The sequence below is a fragment of the Capsicum annuum genome, chromosome 8, assembly GCF_002878395.1.
Source record: "Capsicum annuum cultivar UCD-10X-F1 chromosome 8, UCD10Xv1.1, whole genome shotgun sequence".
Classification (NCBI taxonomy): Eukaryota; Viridiplantae; Streptophyta; class Magnoliopsida; order Solanales; family Solanaceae; genus Capsicum; species Capsicum annuum.
In genome coordinates, this window is record NC_061118.1 from 167,337,754 (window position 1) to 167,353,917 (window position 16,164).

The window sequence follows — 16,164 nt, forward strand, 5'->3', positions numbered from 1 at the left end:
CTTAATTTTTTTTTAAAAAAACTAATTTTAAAAAGTGATATTTTGGCCAAGCTTTTGGAAGAAAATAATTGCTTCGGAGGAGAAGAATAAGCTGTTTTCAAAAGCTAAAAGAAGTATTCCCCTCGAAGCACTTTGAGAAAAATGCACTTAAAAAGACTTTTAAAAAGCTCAGTCAAGCAGTAATTGCCGCTCATAACCGTTGTTTTAAATTTATTGGCCAAACACAAACTGCTTCTCCTAAAGTACTTTTTTGGAACAATATGTTTGGAAACAAAAACACTATTCAAAATGAGCTTATTTTAGGAACTTAGCCAAAAAAAGGTTATAAGTTTACCATGGAGTCCATATAAATTAACAAACTTGTAGGTACGCATGCGGTGACGGACAACGAAATAGACAAATTAAATACACCCAAAAAGCAGAATAGACATATCTAATTCATTGAAATCCACATAATAAAATGACAGAATTATAAATCTCCAAAATAAATGCATAATTGGCAAACTAGATGGTCTCAAAACATCAAAGTTGTTCTGCTCTGCCAGTAGGGACATCCAATAAAGTTAGAACATCACAAATTGTTTTTAACCAATGTTGCACCAACTAGACAATATGAGTTGGTTTCACATTCCATTTTGAATCTTATGCATGCATCTCAAAATTTACTTACAGATGTGAATTTTTTACAGGAATATACATTAAACAAAAGAGATTATCTTCTACCATTGGATTTAATAGACATTGAGCATTCTGTAGTAGTTGGTGGTGGTACAAACATCACTCCAAGACCAATCTCATTAGGTGGAATGTATTGGTTCCTTGCATAAATTAGAGTAACAGTTTCATCTCCGGCAGATATATCTTCAAAGTCTAGTACCTGCAGATTGTAATGAAGTTGCCTCTGAATTCTTTCAACAGGTGACAAAATGGGTTGTCCATGCTCTGAACTCTTTCTTTTAGGGATACTGTCAAGATTCCAGAGAGGATCTTTGTCTGCTTCCCCTAAGAAAAGGTAAATGTTATTTAACAAAACAATAAGGTATTAATACAACTGATCTTTCCTCTTTGGGGTTAAGCTTTTACTATTGGTATGGTCAAAGTATAATTGTACTGGTCAGTTCATATCTTTATTGAAAATCCAAATTAAATGTAATTTGTTAATGTCAGTTCATTCAGTAAAGAAGTACATTTTCGAAGCTTAAGGGAGATAATTAATGGTCTATGAGCAGGAAAGAAACCCAATATTTTGTTCATAGAGTATCATATAGTGATTGCTTCCTTACAGCGTATTTGGTAAAACCCTGAAGGTATTTTAACAAGCGCATCACAATAATCGGGAAACAAAAGGAATTTTCTGCGTAAAAATAAATCTCAGTAGTGAATCTTGATACATGCTTATCAAGTTGTCTTAGAGCTGATGGTGTAAGTGATTCTTTTGAGTATTAGATACTAATATCAAACAACCACTTGGAAAACGGGACAATACTAATGAATATTTTTGTTACATTGTTGTGTAAAGTCTGTAGTTTCTTCCCTAATTTTTGCTTTTTTTTTGGGTGGGGGATGGGGGTTTGAAGAGAAAACAGAAAAAGTGTCATAAGGAATAGTTCCTGAACAAACACCTTCAAGAGAGAAAACAGAGGAAACTTGTTTTACTTGACTTTCAATTCTCAAAAAATGAGTCAATCTCCACAATTACAAGCTAATATTGGCACTGAATCTCTACTGAGAAATTGGCAGGAAAAGTTGTTATAACTGTTTCTTGGAACAGTGATAACAGTGTAGACTTAACAGCTGTGACAGATTCTAAAAGCTTCCTATTTTTGCCGACTAATTTCAAATAAAATAATTCAACTGAAACGGAAAGTGTATTTAATAGAATGCTAAAACAAGAAAGTATTTAAATTAGAACATAACAATGCCCTCCGCTGGAAATTATCCTTGTCCTCAAGGATCAAGTTTGAAAATCTGAAAATTTCAGCAGAAAATCTTCAAGATCCACCCATGTACTATCCTTCATAGGTGCATTGAGCCACTTCATTAGTAGTTGGGTCACAGTAGTGCCCTTCTTGAGAGCCAACCTTATATCTAATATAGCCTCAGGTGCCAAAATCACACAGCCAGCCTCAATGTGTACTTCAGGCAATTGAACAGTAGTAACCTGACCACCTAGTTTCTTCTTAAGCTGAGAGATATGGAAGGTGGAACGGATTTTAGAATGAGGGGTAGAGCTAGAGTGTACGTACAGGTCCACTTTAGCAATAATACTGAAAGGCCGATAAAATTTTGCAGATAAGTTTTTGAAAGAATGATCTTTAAGCGACAATTACCTATAAGGCTGCAACTTTATATAGACCATGTCACCTACTGCATAAGTCTTATTTGTCCTCTTTCTGTCAGCTTGGATCTTCATCATACTTTGAGCCTTTTCCAAATGAGATTTCAAAGCCCTTAGAGTAGCCTCTCTAGCCTGCAAACTTCTTTCCACAATCTCAAGTGCAGAGTCAAATGGCATATAGGGTAAAAGAGGGGGCGCATGTGTCCATAGACTACTTCAAAAGGAGTGAGATGAGTGGCAGTGTGGTGGTTAGTGTAGTACCACCATTCAGCAAGAGGCAACCACTAAGGCCATGGCTTAGGCTTCTCAAAGGTCATACACCTTAGGTAACATTCAGGACACCTGTTGACAACAACCTCTGTCTGTCCATCTATTTGAGGCTGGTAGACGGTTGATGTAAGAAGAGATACTTCTTTCAAACTGAATAGCTCCTTCCAAAACTTGCTAGTGAAAACCACATCTCTGACTGAAACAATGGTTTTGGGCATTCCATGAAGTCTAAAAACATTGTCAAAAAAGAATTTGAGCTATCAGATTTAAACAACACACCTTGCATCTTCCAAACCAATCATTTGGTTACATGACTGCAATCCACCTTATTTCCCATCAGTCTCAAACACGGGAAATGGGCTTAAACTTGATAAACACCACCACAAACTCTTTGTTGCCGCAAGATCCAGGAAGTTGTGTACTCCCTGTGTCAATCAACACTTGAACAGCCTTTCCCTTGACAGTAGAAGTTACTCTCACTTTTTTGCAATCATAAACACCATTCATAGCATGCACAGACACACAAGGCATGATAGACCCCTCAACATCTGTAGGAAAACCTTGTGCCATCATGGCAAACAACTCCACATTATCCATTATGTACTCATTTTCTTCTTCTTCCTCCACCTCCATAGAAAATAACTGCCTCTTGTTTTTACAAACATGATTGAAACTGTACTTCTCATCACGATTGTAACAAAGGCCATTAGACCTCCATTCTTCCATCTCTTAAGGACTCAAAAATTTAGGTTTGAACCCTTTAGAGTTTGACACAGGGTTTGTTTTGGGTAAAATCATTTTTGAATAGTGTTGAGAACTAGAAGGTTGTAAAAAACTGGTTGCTTGAAAGAAGTTTTTGGGGCAAAAGAATTTGTGGTTGTTTGGTGGTTCAAGGAATTTGTTCTTTCTTGAATTCTTGGGGAACTAATATTCTTTTGGAAAGATCTAGGTGCAAACATTATTACTGGTATTCCAATCTCAGGGTTTAGTCCTTATATGAAACAACTAATTACATACTCATCAGCCAATTTAACTCTAGTAAAAAGCTCATCAAACGCATCAACATAATCTTGTACAGATGATACCTGCCTCAGATCCTAGACATCAACCATGGGGTCATCAAAGATCTCTGTCCCAAACCTTGCGTATAGATAATTCACGTATTCTCGCCATGCTGGTCATTCCCTTGTAAGCCTATTCTTCATGAATGTTTGATGCCAGTGCAGTGCTTTCCCCTCCAATCTACAAGAGGCCAATTTAACCCTTGAACTTGCTGGGGTTTCATCCACATTAAAAAACTGCTCCGCTTTTTAAATCCAATCCTTCAACCCAGTCTCATAAAATTTGGGGAATTTGACATGGTAACAGCGAGTAGGCAACTGGTACTCCCCCTCTATTGTTGTTCCATCTTCCACAACCCCCAGATTCTGCTCGTCCACCACAATTGGGGCTCCATTTCCTTGTCCATCACAAGGTCCATTCTATTATTGCCCATGACACGCCGTCATTGCAGCAATCAATTGTTTGATCTCTGCCATTGCATTCGTGACCTTAGTGTCAACAATGTCACCAATCTTCAAAACACAACTTGCTACCCTTTCCATGGATCCTTTTAACGCATCAATTTCCTTACGTATCTCATGCAATCGCGTATTGTGGTCAGCCATCTTATCCCAACCAGAAACGCCTGTCTCTACTACCAATGATATAGCCCCAATTTATTGGGGTAGCTTAAAGAGAAAACAGAAAAAGAGTTCTAAGGAATAATTTCTGAACAAACACCTTCAAGAGAGAGCAACCAGAGGAAACTTATTTTACTTGACTTTCAATTCTCAAAACGTGAGTCAATCTCCACAATTACAAGCTAATATAGGCACTGAATCTCTAATGAGAAATTGGCGGGAAACGTTGTTATAACTGTTTCCTGGAACAGTGGAAACAATGTAGACTAAACAGCTGTAACAGATTCTAGAAGCTTCCTATTTTTGCCGCCTAATTTCAACTAAACTAATTCAACTGAAATGGAAAGGGTCTTTAATAGAATGCTAAACTTTAAATTGGAACATAACTGGGGGGGGGGGGGGGGGGGGGGGGGAACTAAGGAATTTATCCAGTTAATCAATAAAATAAGAAAAATTGATTGCAATTAATAATAATATCGGGTGGCCTGCTTCTTCCTTTTCTTTTGAATCAGAAGACTATGCAACTGCAGGATTATTGTTTGGGAAGGTGCATCTACAATGATTAGGTTGCTAATTACATCTATCTAATAATTTTCTATCAGATTAAGGGTTTTGGACTTACTACCCACACAAAACAGAAGAAAGAAATCTGCAAGACATTTAATAGGAAGACGCTAGTGTAAGGTGGTTGACTGCATTGTTCAATGAAATTTTCAGGACGGCAAAGATGCCCGAGGCGTGGAGGTGGAGTACCATGATCCCCCTCTATAAGAATAAGGGGGACATTCAGTGTTGCAATAACTATAGGGGGATTAAGTTGCTGAGTCACTCTATGAAGATATGGGAGAGAGTGGTCGAGGTGAGGCTGAGACGGATAGTGTCTATTTCGGAAAACCAGTTCGGATTTATGCCCGACCGCTCGACGACGGAGGCAATCCACCTGGTACGGAGGTTGGTGGAGCAGTATAGGGAGAGGAAGAAGGATCTGCACATGGTGTTCATCGACCTGGAAAAGGCGTACGACAAAGTCCCCAGGGAAGTGCTTTGGAGATGCTTGGAGGTGAGTGGAGTACCGCAAGCATATATACGAGTAATTAAGGATATGTATGAGGGAGCGAAAACCCAGGTGAGGACGGCGGGAGGAGACTCAGAGCATTTCACTGTCCTGACAGGATTGCATCAGGGATCTACTCTTAGTCCCTTTTTGTTTGCGTTAGTAATGGATGTGTTGACGCGGCGTATCCAAGGGGAGGTGCCGTGGTGTATGCTTTTTGCAGACGATGTAGTCCTGATAGATGAGACTCGAGGGGGTGTGAATGACAAATTAGAGTTGTGGAGGCAAACTCTGGAGTCTAAAGGGTTCAGGGTGAGCAGAACCAAGACAGAGTATGTGGAATGTAAGTTTAATGACGTGAGGCGGGAGAATGAGGTAGTAGTGAGGCTAGAAGCACAGGAGGTAGGGAAGAGGGATAAGTTCAAGTATCTCGGGTCCGTGATCCAGAGTAACGGTGAGATTGACGAGGATGTCTCGCACCGTATTGGGGCGGGATGGATGAAGTGGAAACTCGCATCGGGGGTGCTGTGTGATAAGAAGGTGCCGCCCAAGCTTAAGGGCAAATTCTATAGGGTGGTAGTCCGTCCTGCCTTGCTGTATGGAGCGGAGTGTTGGCCAGTTAAGAACTCCCACATCCAAAAAATGAAGGTGGCAGAAATGCGGATGTTGCGCTGGATGTGTGGACTGACCCGAGGGGATAAAGTTCGGAATGAGACTATCCGGGAGAAGGTTGGTGTGACTTCAGTGGAGTGTAAGATGCGGGAAGCACGATTGAGATGGTTCGGACACGTGAAGAGGAGGGGCATGGATGCCCCGGTCCGTAGGTGTGAGAGGCTAGCGTTGGATGGTTTTAGACGGGGTAGAGGTAGACCGAAGAAGTACTGGGGTGAGGTGATTAGGCGGGACATGGAACAGTTACAGCTCACCGAGGACATGACCCTAGATAGGAAGGTCTGGAAGATGCGAATTACGGCAGAGGATTAGGGCCAGTTCGGGTCGCTAGTGTAGGGAATTAATTGGTGGGGGTGTATTCCTGTTATGATTCCGTATTCAGTGTTTCGTGTTCCGTGTTCCATGTTTATTACGAATCTGTGTGCTTTCCTCTGCTTTATATTCCTGCATTCCTGCTTTACTCTGTTTTATGTTTTATATTCCCTATGGGTGCCGTATCTATGTTATGTCATCTGCTTCTGTGCTGGACTATGTGTTTGTGTGATATCTCGTGACTTGAGCCGGGGGTCTTTCGGAAACAGCCTTTCTACTTCATCAAAGGTAGAGGTATGGACTGCGTACATCTTACCCCCCCCCAGACCCCACTAAGTGGGAATACACTGGGTTTGTTGTTGTTGTTGTTGTTGTATAACCCTTATGCTTAAGAAAGGATCTGATTCGGAATGTGCATCATACTTGCTGAGACAAGTTAAGTGTTCTATATATGGGCGAAATTATTTTTACCATTTGTTTCTTCCATCTGAATGCAGTTGTCTATGGCTGATCTTGCGGAACCTATGGCTGATATGTTATTCATCTCCTCTTCAAGACAAGCTGAAGAGCCATACTGTCCAGAAACCTCTACTCCAACTTCTAGCTTTTGCTCATCACGAGCCGGTTTCATCTTAGAAGGTAACTGAGAGCTTTGTATTTTTCCATTAGCATGTTTGGGAATATAGCCATCTAGTGTATGCCTTGTCCGCCATCTTAGTCCACATGCATTGCAGAGCACTGGCTTTTCAGGTGGCCCATTTCTCCAATTGGAGGTTACTGTTTGAGTTCACAATTAATTAGTGTTTATACTGAGACAAAATAATAATTCTTACAGGTCAGAAAATTATCTCAGAAACTAAAGCACAATGATCATAGAAAACAACGATTTTAGTAAAAAGGTATAGAATGTATTGCGCAAGAACGGAAGTGTCACAAAACTATAGTATGCATAGCAAGGGAATTTTTTTTGGCAAAAACAAGAAAATCTTTCTGTGAAAAACTAAAGCACAATGATCATAGACAATAAAGATTTCTGTAAAAAGGTATAGAATGTATCACACGAGAATGGAAGTGTCGCGAAACTAGAGTATGCATAGCGGGGATTTTTTTTGGGCAAAAACAAGAGGAAATATCTTTCTGTGAAACATGCATAGCTTTTAGGATGTGTCAACTATTTTTGACCCCCATTTTCATCACCATGTTAAAGGAACCATAAAAAATAGTTGAACTTTGAGCTTGATGAAAGATCGAAGAAGATTTGCTTGATATGTTAAGGAACCATGCAAAATAGTTAACCTCTTGGCAGACTGAATTTATTTGCATGATATTTTAAGAGGAAAGCTACCATCTAAACTGACAATGACTAACCACATAATGTTTAATAGGGACTATCTCTTTATCTAGTGCTAAATGGTAAATAATCCCCCACCCCACCCCCGGGGGACTGCCCACACCTCTCTACTGTACGCTGCTACCATGACCACACACCAGGACCGGCAACCAGGTCGATTCCCCCAGCCCCTCTTTCTTTCTCCCTTCTCTCACTCTCACTCTCTGTTTTTTTCCGTTGAACTGCTTCCACCGGACAGCAAGTATCCAGCGACCCCATCTTGATGACTGATGATCCACCAACTCCGACAACTGGCCGACCAAGGAGTACATCAGAGCTCGCCGGATTTCAGAAATCTGCTCAGTAGAAGGTTTTTTTATTCCCATCGACTCCAAGGTACGATTCACTGCCTTTTTTCTTTTCTTGTTTTATCTAAACCTGATTTTTCCTCAGCAGATTGCGCAGCCCCTTATTGTTGCTTGATTATTAACTGATCTCGTTAAATCTGATATCGCGTACATGAATTAATTGCTGCGCCCTTGTAAATATTACTGCTTTTGTTCGTACTTTTAACTGGTATATTTGCTTTAGTTTATTGTTTCTTTTTATTTTCTTCATTGTAGCGTGACTAGTAAAGTTATTGTCATGTGACCAGGAGGTCACGGGTTCAAGCCATGAAAACAGCCTCTGGTAGAAATGCAAGGTAAGGCTGCATACAATACACTCTTGTGGTGGGCCCTTCCCCGGACACCGCGCATAGCAGTAGCTTTAGTGCACCGGGCTGCCCTTTTTTATTGTTGCGTGACCGTCACTTTTCAGATTTAGAGTTTTTGAGGTTACAGGTTGCCCATTTTTGTATTGTTGAGTGTACACTTGATTACTAGATAACTAGCGTTAATGGCTTGGGCTTAGATAGTAGTTTAAGGCTATGTTGCCCGGACTCTCCAAAATTGTTGTCGCGCCCGTATCAGATTCTCCAAAATGCACTACTTTGGAGTATCCGACACCTACCCAATGACATTTTTAAAGAGTTCGAGCAACATAAGTTTAAGAATATGCCCTCGATTGGGAGAGGGCGGGGGAGGGTGGTATGGGTACCAAGAGAGCTCCTACATTGAAAGTTTAGCCTTGAAACATAGGGACATAGACAAGAAAGTCGATTGAGTTAGTGAAGATTCTTAAGAGAAGGAAGATTAATATAGCTTGTGTTTGGGAAACCAAATTTCCCAAATGGGTAAGAATCAAGTCTAGGAATGCAGGCGGGTTTAAATTATGGTACAAGGTAGCTCGAGCCGTAGAAATGGAGTTGGCATTTTAGGAGACGGAACACAGGGAACAAGTGGTAGAAGTTAGGAGGGTGAATCAAAGGATAATGGTCACTAAGCTAGTTTTGGAGGGCTTATTGTCAACATAATTAGTGCATATGCAGCGCAACCGTGTTTGATGCATAAGTCAAAAGATGGTTCTGAAAGGAGCTGGCGAGGTTGCGAGAGATATCCCGCACAGTGAGAAGCTAATTTTAGGAGGGGATTTTATTGGTCACATATAGGGACCATTTCGAGAGGACATCATGATGTAAATGGTAGTTTCAGATTTTGGATAGAAATGGAGAAGTTTCCTGTTAAACTTTGAAAGCTTTCAAGTTGGTCATAATAGCTAATTCGAGCTTCCAGAAGAGGGAGGAGTACTTGGTGACCTACCGTAGTGCATGGCTAAGATTCAGATAAATTATTGCTTCTTAGAAAAAGTGATAAGAGGTTTATACAAGGACTGCAAGGTTACCTCGAATGAGAAGCTTACAACCCAACATAAGCTCGTAGTGATGGATTTGAATATCTAGAGGAAGAAGAGGAGACTGCATATGACCACCAAGGATTAGATAGGAAGGCCTGATGGAAGCCCAAGCTCAAGGAGATTGAAGTGAAGTTAGTGGCTATGAGGGCTAGGACAGTAGCGCGCAGATAGTACGTGGGCTAGGACAGCTGACGCCTGACTGCATCAGGAAAGCAGCAAGAGAGGTGTTAGAGGTCTCGAGGGGTTACCTAGCGGGCATAAAGGGGATTGGTGGTGGATGGAGAGGTCCAAGGAAAATTGAAAGCCAAGAAGGCTGCTTACACGATGTTAGTCGAAAACTTAGACGAGGAGGACAAGATGACAAAAAAGGAAGTGAAGCAAGCGGTCGCGGTGGCTTAAATTTCAGCTTTTGAGCACGTGTATCAAGAGCTCAAATAGAAAGGCAGGGATAAGAAGTTGTACAGGCTCACCAAGCTAAGAGCGAGGAGGGCTCGTGACCTGGACCAAGTAAAGTGTATCAACGACGAGAATGACGAAGTGTTGGTAGAAGTATGCATACACGGAGATGGAAGATGTATTTTAACATAGACAAGGATATCATGTTGGGGGAGCTAGCGAGTTTTGGGGGTCACACAAATTTTGGGTATTGTAAGGGCTTACAGAGAGATTAAAGCGGTTATTGGTAAGAGGGAGGAGAAGAGCTAAGTTGCTCGGACTCGAGTGCGAGCAAAAAACTAAATTGTAAGATTTGGGGGTACGGATTCAAGTATGGATATGGGTGCTGGGATTTAGCTAAAAAATACAAAATTATAAAATAGAGCTATAAAGATATTCTAAATTTTGAAAGAACTTCTAGGTCTCTTCCCTAGGACCCAACTTCTTCTTTCAAGCTCCCTGTTCTTCCCCTCATAAAAGAAAAAGAAAGTCACTCAAGGCCTTCCACCAACTCTCCATACAGATCAAAGCTACCGACTACCAAAAGTTGGAACACAATCGCTTGAATTATTAGTTTCTCTCCATTTGGCCTAAAACACGAAGTAACGAATATAGACCAAGAGGAAAGGCTAAAAAGGAGACAAAAGGACTACAATATTGGAGTTATGTTATTTCCCATGTCTTAAATCTATTTTATCTTTCAGTTTGAGAAATCAAAATTTCAATTTTCCCCCAAATTTGTCCATAGACTCTGGTCAAATTATCCAATATAGGTTGACTAATCCCAAACGTATCCCGCACCCAATCTCATGTCGACATGAGCGTCGTAGCAAAAATGAAGAGTCTGTGCAACTAAGTAGAAGAGCGACTGGCCAGACGAGAGATTTATTCTGGTGTATTTTTGGAAGAATGCAAGTATGGAGCGGTTGACTGGGTTGTTTAATGGCATATTTAGGACGACTAAAATGCCAGAAGAGTGGAGGTGAAGTACAATGGAATCATTGTACAGTAAGAAGGGAAACACTCAAAATTACAACAATTACGAAGGCATCAAGCTACTAAATCATACGATCAAATTTTAGGAGAGGGTAGTCGGGGTAAGAATGAGGAAGGGCGTGTCTATCTCTGAAACCAAGATTCATGTCAGGGCAATGTACTACAGAAGTCATTCATCTTGTAAGGAGATTGTTGGGGTAGTATAAAAGCAAGAAGAAAGACCTACACATAGTGTTCATTGACCTAGAAAAGGCTTTTAGCAAAATACCTAGGGAAGTCCTGAAAGATATTTCAAGATTAGAGATGTACTTGTGGCTTACATTAGGACGATTAAGGACATCTAAGATGGAGCCAAGACCCTTAGCAAGACTCTGAGAGGAAACTCGGAAAAATTCTGCTAGACTCATCACCTTTTGTCTTGGTGATGGACGTATCGACATTCAGTTCATGTTAGACTAATGGCAGTTGTGCTGAAAATCAATTAACATTTGGCTTGAGCGGTGAGAAAATCAAAGTACTATATGTTCTATATTTAACATACGGCAATTTAGGGAAAATAGGGCATTTAGTGTTTCACGCATGTGAGTTTATTTGTTGAACATCAGGCACATAAATTCTAACCATCACTGAATCAAGTATCTGTCAAGCATGAGATTAGAGGGCTTCCTGAGGCACTAAAGCTCCCCGTTATGCGCGGGGTCCGGGGAAGGGCTGAACCACAGGGGTCTATCATACGCAGTACTTCACATCTTTGCAAGAGGCAGTTTCCATGACTTGAACCTGTGACCTCCTGGTCACATGGAAACAACTTTACCAGTTACTCCAAGGCTCCCCTTCCGGTAAATTGACATTATTGATAAAATTAAAAGGTGGGATATAGGTAGTAATTAAAACTTACCCTTGAGGCCACAATGGAAACACGGTCCTTCTTTACCCATAAAATCTGGTTCCAAAAGATTCCAGTTCAAATCAGGTTGAATGTGCTGCTGCTAACCTAGTTCGATTTGCTTTCAAAATCAAAAATGTCGTGACAGATCACAAGATATAAAACAGATAAGAAATCGGTAGACAACAACTTGTCATTTCAATGGAAATGGATGAATCATGATAGAGTTGTCATTACCTTCAATCTATTTTGACCTATTCTGTTTCCCCTTATGACAGCTCATCAACTGCGATACTGTAATTTCTCAACTATTTATACTATAACTCCAATGAGAGAGGTCTTAGATTTTCTATCAAAATAAAACGAGGGGATTTGGGGGGGGGTCAAAGCTGTATTTGGTGAATCTTCTTAATTATAGGCCGTTAGTCTAATGGTCAATGCTTGTTAAGAAACAAATCTTAAGGCAAGGCAGTCAGATTTAATATTGAAAAATCCAATTACTCGGATTACTCTACTAAGAGCAGATCCAGAAAAGAATTATATCAGCGTTTCCTTGCACTAGAACCCTGGGAGATAGATTAATCATTACTTACCAATTTTACATCTGTTTCCTCTTGCACTAGAACTTCAGGAGAGAGATTAATCACTACTTACCAATTTGATAACATAAAGCGTGTGAAGTATGGATGCAGAAACAGCAGCAGCATTTCGATGCCTTTGAGATACGATAGGCATGTCAATAGTATTATCTCTTTGCAAGAGTTCTTTTGTGTGTTCTGCAAGCAGTTTAAAAGACGTTCATTTGTAGCATGAGCTATTGCCTCAACATCTTTGTATTATCTGCACAAAGCGGTTATTTAGGACAAACGGAGAATTTTCCGTCATATCCAATCTAGATGAAAAACATAATAACAACACTCAGAAACTAGCTATGATGCACTCGGAAAAGATTCTCCCAACAATCAACAACGCACTCTAGCTGTGAATAGAAAGTGAGACGACCTGGGGCAGAGCTCTTGGTTTTTTCAGATCCCATTATGTTCTCGATTATTTTGGTATAACATTATTGTAAAACCACACATCATGTCACTGTATGAAAAATTTGGATGGAGTTTTAACCGGCCAAAAGACATATTTAAGCCACTACTAGTTTATACAAACCACGTTTTTATTAAAAGGGAAACACCTTCTACCTTTAATTGCCCATTCTGGGCTGATAGGCTTTGAACTTCAAGTTCTTTTGATATAAGTTACAAAACCAGAAAGTTCTGGGACTAGTTGCAAGCCTTGGATTATCACATTTGGTATTAGAATAGAAAAAGTTAGTCGAAGTACGGAGACTAAGTGATAGATGATCTGAAGGCAAGACAGTGTAAATGAAATCCTCCTCTTGAACCAGTCATGCCCATCCATTAACAGACTTCATCATTGGTACATATTATGTTCTTGAACAGACAAGCTCCATAGGTTGTATAGAATGAAGGTTTCACAACGACAAACATGTATAAAATTACTCGCAAAAAGAGTTAAATTATAACAACATTATTTTGTTTAAGAATTACTTCAGTTGCTCTTTCATCTACAATCATGTCATTGTCTAATGTAGTTTTACTATGAGAACCAAATGAACTAGTAAACATCATACCTGGAGTTTGCATATTTTCTTGAATGAAACTCACTTCCTTCTCTAAGTTTTGTTTCACCTTTTCAAATAAGCTGAGAGGAATTAAAAAATTGTCTGTTCATCCTTTTTGTCAATGCGTTGCTGGTATATGCACCCAACCTACAACTAAAATGTAGCAGATGTAATAGAGATAGACAAGTTAGGTATATATGACTTGTATGCACCAACTTGAGGGGGTGTTAGAATTGGAGTAGGAACAAAAATAGTATATGGTATCCTACTTGGAAAAGGATTGCAATGTAGTATCCTAATTGGAAAAAGATTATAGTGTAGTATCCTAGTTGGAAAGGGATTATAGTATAACATCTATAAATAGGGTCTCAATGTAATAACGTAGATACAACAATTCAGTTTGTTTTTTTCATATATTTCTTCATAACGTTGTTGTAGATGATTTAACAAAATCACAATTATTGAAAACACAAACTAAATAAATGGAAGAGTACTTTCTCTAACCGTTGAAGCTTTTAGATGAGATGGCCACACACTTCAATGGTATTAGAGCGCATAAAGATCTAAGATTTGAGTCTTACTATCACCCATAATAATAAAAAATTCCAAGTACTAGGAGCCCACAAATGACAGGGCGTGTCAAAGGCATAATTTAAGTAAATAATTGAGTGACCTCTAAGGACATAAACATTTAGATGAGATGGTCATACACTAAAACAAATTAGTACATTTTATCCTTGTGTTAATTCTGTCAATTGTGTGCTATATAAACGTGACAAGAGAGGGACAATCTAATGCTAAGGTCCCTCCAACCTCAAATATAACATGATGTTTGAGTAGCAATGGAGCCATATGAGAAAAAAAGACTATTTGGCTCTTAGAAATGGGGTTTAGTAGGGGTGGTGGTGGTGGTACTACCTCAAGTTCATTTTAAATGTTGTTTTAGCCTTTCAAAGTTGGTACAAAATAAGTGTTATTTTAGGAAATCAAGAAGGTGTATTGTTGTTTTTCAAATCAAACCTTGTTTCAAAAAATGATCTAAAAAGTTAGCGGAGAGATAATGGGTAATTTGAAGCTAAGTTGCTTGGACTCGGGTAGGAGTGTTCGATACAAGTACGGATGAGGTCGAATTCTTCATGATCTAAATTTTAAGATTCGGGGATATGGATCCATGTATGGATAAGGGTGCAGAGATTCAGCCAAAAATAATTCAAATCTATAAAAATAAAATTACAAAACCAACATAATGAGATTATGTGGAAAACATGAAGAGAAAATGTTGATCAAGAGAAGAACCACGGAAGGAGATAAAAGGAAAAAGAGTGACATAGCAATTTATGTATACAAGGTATTCTAGTTTTTTCAATTTCACCTTAGATTTTGTTTTAGTTACAAAAATATTAAATCTATTCGAAATTCCTCCATTAATTTTGGTCAAATTGTCCAAATTCGGTTGACCAGATCGTGTACGAATCTCACACCCATGTCATGTCGACATTGGTGCGGCACCATTAGTGAAGAGTCCGAGCAACTTAGAATTAAAGAGATATAAGGGTAACTTAGTCAAGAAACCCTTAAGCTATTATGTTATGTTACAGCATTAAGATTCATTCTTGTATTTGAGTCTAAGGTAGAAAATCTTAGCTCCACCATTTTCCTTTTTGGCATAAAAATATATCTAACGGCATCTCTACTACCCTCTTTGGCAAAATAATTAACTTTGAAGATAAGGCATTCTGTGTTTCAAACAAAACTAAGATTAAGCATTCCACGTTCCAATTAACAACTTATCTTATTCTATTGATTAACGGGATCAATCCCTTCCCCCCTCCCTCCCCCCACAAAAAAAAGAGGGAAAACAGGGGAAGAATCCACAGACTTTACAAAACAATTTATCAGTGAAACAGAAACTTTCATTAGCATTGTCCCACTTTCCAACTGGTTGTTTTATGTTAGGATCTAATACTCAAAAGAATCACTTACACAACGAGCTCTAAGACAACTTGATAAGCATATATCAAGATTCACGACTCTCAAATTAATTTATATGTAGAAAATTTCTTTCGTTTCCAGATTATTGTAATGTGCTTGTTAAATCACATTCAGGGTTTTACCAAATAAGCCGTAGGGAATCAATCACAATATGAATAAAATATTGGGTTTCTTTTCTGCTCATAGACCATTAATTATCACCCTTAAGCTTCAAAAACGTACTTCTTTACTTAATGAACCGACATTAACAAATTACAGGTAATTTGAATTTCCAATAATGATATGAACTAACCAGTACAACTATACTTTGACCATACCAATAATAAAAGCTTAACCCCAAATAGGAAAGATCTATTGTATTAATACCTTATTGTTTTGTGAAATAGCATTCACATTTTCTTAGGGGAAACTGACAAAGATTCTCTCTGGAATCCTGACAGTCTCCCCAAAAGAAAGAGACCAAAGCTTGGACAACCCATTTTGTCACCTGTTGAAAAAATCCAGAGACAACTTCATAACAACCTGCAGGCACCAGACTTTGAAGATATATCTTCTGGTGATGGAACTGTTACTCTAATTTATGCAAGGAACCAATACATTCCACCTAATGAGATTTAGTCTTGGAGCGATGTTGTTCGTACCACCACCAACTACTACAGAATGCTCGATGTTTGTTAACTCCAATGGCAGAAGATAATGTCTCTTGTTCAATGTATGTTCCTGTAGAAAATTCACATCTGTAAGTGAATTTTGAGATGCATGCATAA

At 39.1% G+C, this 16,164-nt stretch overlaps 1 non-coding gene across 23 annotated transcripts in view; it reads right to left on the reverse strand.

Annotated features, from left to right (window-relative positions):
* Nucleotides 1–16,164, reverse strand: part of LOC107840313 — a 57,280-nt gene that overhangs the window by 8,394 nt on the left and 32,722 nt on the right. For 5 of the 23 annotated variants that reach the window (XR_007043778.1, XR_001665220.2, XR_007043775.1 and 2 more), the window contains 3 exons: nt 13,415–13,558; nt 11,782–12,609; nt 6,800–7,105 (listed from right to left, as the gene is read on the reverse strand). This is a non-coding gene — a transcript (uncharacterized LOC107840313). Of the gene's footprint in view, nt 1–877; nt 1,003–6,799; nt 7,106–11,504; nt 11,674–11,781; nt 12,610–13,414; nt 13,559–16,164 lie in introns of all 23 variants that reach the window. The other 18 variants (XR_001665222.2, XR_007043765.1, XR_007043773.1 and 15 more) reach the window with 17 other exon arrangements.